Source organism: Rosa rugosa, chromosome 6, assembly GCF_958449725.1.
Source record: "Rosa rugosa chromosome 6, drRosRugo1.1, whole genome shotgun sequence".
NCBI classification, from domain to species: Eukaryota; Viridiplantae; Streptophyta; class Magnoliopsida; order Rosales; family Rosaceae; genus Rosa; species Rosa rugosa.
The window spans coordinates 23,674,747-23,678,803 of record NC_084825.1 but is presented as its reverse complement, the minus strand read 5'-3'; the positions used below and the strand labels follow the sequence as shown (position 1 = coordinate 23,678,803).

Sequence of the window (4,057 nt, the reverse complement as noted above, 5' to 3'; positions counted from 1 at the left end):
TATAAAGAGGTGAGATCTACATTCATTCCGATTCCTTCATGTGTTTGTAAACGCAGGAATATTTTTACCCTGTAATCATTCCCTCCAATTCCAAGTAAGTAAACATGCCCTTAGATTTAAAACCTAATGTTCACTTTCAAGCTTCTTTTCTACGTCAGAAATTGTTTTTAAACATCAGTCGCAAGGAGCTTTGGGAAATTGATTCCCATGTTTGAAGTTCATAATAAGGAGCACTTTTTTTTCTTGGGTTTACTGAGCATCTATGCCCCAAAAAGCTTGGTATGATAAAGAGTGTCACCGATTGCCACTGTAAAGATTACCTGCCAATGACCCTCCTCTATCCAACGTGAAAGTGTGAAACTGGAGGAAGTTTGGAGGGTTTTTTTTTTTTTTTTTTTTTTTTTTTTTTTTGAGAAAGAGGTAAAGTGGTGATTTAAGAATATACAAAAAACTGGAATGTGTATATATAAATTAAGGGTCCTTGACCCAAAGCACCAAAATTGATCAAAATTATCCTACTTACCCCAACAACAGATTATAATTCCCACTCACCCATTTGAGTTCAAAAAGTCAATTTTGCCCCCATCCTAATTAATAAACTACATATTGCCACACTCTCTCATACCTCCAATTTGTACCCCTAATCTCTCTCTATTCTCTCTTTCTCTAGAAACCAAAACGCCTCTTTCTCTCTGCAAACACAATGAAGCCATTGATCCGACGTCTATCTGGCGATGCCACAACAACTTGGAGACCGGAGTCCCGGAGGGACACGTGCTGGTGTATGTCAGATGGAGCGGTTTGTCGTCTCCGCCGAGCTCCTCAACCACCCGGTGTTTGTCGAGCTCCTCAACAAGACGACGCACGCGACGTGCTCCGGATTCTCTGCCGCGTGGTGGTGTTCGAGCGCGTCCTCGAGACGCTCCGACGGAAGGCCGTTTCATCTTTCTCTCTCGGCATGTTCTCTGGAATCCAAAATGGAAAAAGCTCATAATTTTTCGATAAGTGGTAATCCAAAATGGAAGACAACAGGCGGGTTCCATCTCTCTCTCTCTCTCTGCCTGTTATCTCTGAAAGCTCATAAATTTTTAATGGAGAAAGAGCTATGCGTGTAATACCCCGAAAAATCCAAATTAAATTCTGTGGATTTTTAGAAATGATTTCACGATAGTGGGAGCGAGTACGAGGCTCGGAGGAATTGTGGAATTAGTTCGAACGATTAATTTTCGAAAAAAACGAACGTTATTTAGGGGGTCTCAAAAAGTGACTTTTTATACATTGGGAATTTGGGAAAACTTCCTTCATGAAAGTTGTAGAGGACATTAAACCGAGTGCGTGCATATGTGGTACGTAAAAATCGGAGTTCGTATGCGAAAGTTATAAGCAAAATATGAAAGTTACTGTTTATGGTAGATTGGTATAAATTTGAAATGTTACTGTAGCCAGGTAACTTTTCTTTCTTTTCTCTCTCCTTCCCCCGTGCTCTCTCAGTCTCTCTCTTCTGCAACTCTCTCTTTCTCTCTTCTGCAACCTCCTCTTTCACCACCTCTAGACCACCAAATGGCGAGCTGCGAGCATCGATAGACTCGTCTCTTCCTCCTTATCACGCATGTGGGAGTTGTTTACGACGATTTGGCCGGAAATGTGGAGATCGAAGCCAACATTTTTACTGTAGCAAATTAGTCAACGCCGATTTCCGGCCACCTCCAGTCATAAACCCAGGTCCATTAGAAGCGCCTTAAGCCGCTCTTTATGCTCGCCAAGTCTCATAACCCAGATCGAAGCATGGAGGAAGAAAGCATAATTGGAAAATTTCACTGTACATCGGAGTGCTTAATTGTTCGGCTACTTCAAGGTATTTTCTGACTTTGTCACAGTTGAGAAAGTGATTGGAAATGTTGAGATGATGCTGTGGATGAAATTTGGTGGCCAGAGGAGGTGGTTGACCGCCGCGTTGACCGCCGTTGACCGCCCACTGACCGCCGCTTGTGGCGGCGTATTCGACCATATTTTGAGTTTTTATTATCTAGGTGATGATCTACGCATCCTTACGAGCGTTTTGATATATTACAAGGTCATTTTAGAAAACGTTGATAAATAGTGAATTTATGTTTTGACGTTACTATTTAACGTTTTTACGTTTTATCTTCGGTTTACGATCTGTGAGGATCTGACCATCGGTTTTACTTCAAATTTGGATATGATGATCTTATGACTGTCCCAGTGGCTTTGTGTGGTCATGGGCGAAGATCCGACCGTTGGATCTTCGTATAAATGTAAAACAATGATTCGGAAGGCGATTCGTGAGAATCCGACCGTCAGATTTTCGTATAATTTTATGGAGATGTTTGTTAGAGTGATTCAAGAAGATCTGACCATTGGATCTTTGTGATAATTTTGGAGGATGATCCTAAGGGCGATCCGTGAGGATCCGACCGTTGGATCATCGTATAATTTTGATCCGACCGTTGGATCATCGTATAAATTCGATCTGACCGTTGGATCATCATTAAATTAGAATCCGACCGTTGGATTTCCGTATATGTGTGGTTTATGAATGATTGCTAAGTTAAGATCGTATCTGACTAGGTGATTGACGGTTTGAGTTGGTGGACGATTGTGGATCGTATTTTGAGCTGAATTGAAGACGCAGCGGGATTATCGAGGTGAGTAAACCTCACGTGGTTCATATTACGAACCCAATACAATTAATTGCTTTATTTTGTTGCAATCATATGAACTATTGTTGGTGTTACTAGACATTCCTGTGTGAATGTCTGTATATATATTATTACGTGAAATAATATGTATTGTTGGAGTTGTGTTGAGTTATTGTTGAGAAACAATATATTGTGCGAGATATTGAGTTTATTGTTGAGAAACAATATATTGTGAGAGGTGTTGAGTTTTATTGTTGAGGAACAATAAATTGTTGTGATCTGTGGAGATCACTAGGTCACGAGGTGACCATGGCATCTATTAGTGAATCACGCTCTCGTACCGGGCTGGTGGTTATTAATAGTATTAAATCGTAATCACGTCTGTGGCCGGACGAGTGGTTACGTTCAGTTAGAGCTCTAGTCTGTCTGCCAAATGTGGAGTGAACTTATGAGTGAAATTGAGAGTAACTCATAAGTGTCAATATATATATGGTAACCTTATGAGGGAAATTGAGAGTAACTCATAAGGGTCTATATATATATATGAGTCTGTCTACCAAATGTTGGGAAATCTTATGAGCGAATTTGAGAGTAACTCATAAGTGTCTATATATATATATGAGAGTGAGTGATCTTATGAGCTAAATTGAGAGTAACTCATAAGTGTCTATATATATATATGAGAGTGAGTGATCTTATGAGCTAAATTGAGAGTAACTCATAAGTGGCTATATATATATATGAGAGTGAGAAAGTAACGTGGGTTTGTGGTAGTCTTGAAATCTAATAAATCAACAGTTCTTTCTTGTTTACTCATACTGGCTGTAAAAAGCTTACCGGGTTTTGTGTTGTTGCAACTCCCGGTACACTATTCAAATTGTGTAGCGGGTAATCCTACAGGACAGGAGAACCAGGACGGTGATCGTGCGGTTAGAGCAATTGTTAGAGTTTTACAACAATTGTAAGTTGTGAGGTGTGTTATGCTCATTTGAGCTTTATAATATATTGTGAGAGTGAATTGTAATAATGAACTCGAAGTTTCGAGATTTGGTTTTTTGTAATTGTAATTATTCAGGTTTCGGATTTGAATTTATTATTCAAAATTCGGGGCGTGACAATGCGAGTCTTGAAGAACTGAAGGGTTTGCCTTCCATTGCTGCTGGTGCTATTAAGAGTCTGCTATTAATTGTGGCGGCAGTGGAAACAAGGCGGATAGGAGTATAGTTTTTGTTTAGGTTGATTTATTTTTCTATTGTTTTTTTATCATGGTTTGTAAAGCTCATACATTTTTAAGTACCATATGAGTTTGATATGAATTGCAATATTGCATATTTTCAACCATATATATTTTAGAGTAACTAAAATATGATGATTAATTTTAGAGAGATTATGAAGGG

The 4,057-nt window shown here is 39.3% G+C and overlaps 1 long non-coding RNA gene across 1 annotated transcript; it reads left to right on the top strand.

The window, feature by feature from the left end:
• Nucleotides 1–1,502: 1,502 nt before the first annotated feature.
• On the top strand, nt 1,503–3,690 carry LOC133714305 (uncharacterized). Its single transcript, XR_009848572.1, has 3 exons — nt 1,503–1,855; nt 2,590–2,666; nt 3,546–3,690. It is a non-coding gene; the product is annotated as an uncharacterized LOC133714305 (long non-coding RNA).
• Nucleotides 3,691–4,057: the final 367 nt, after the last annotated feature.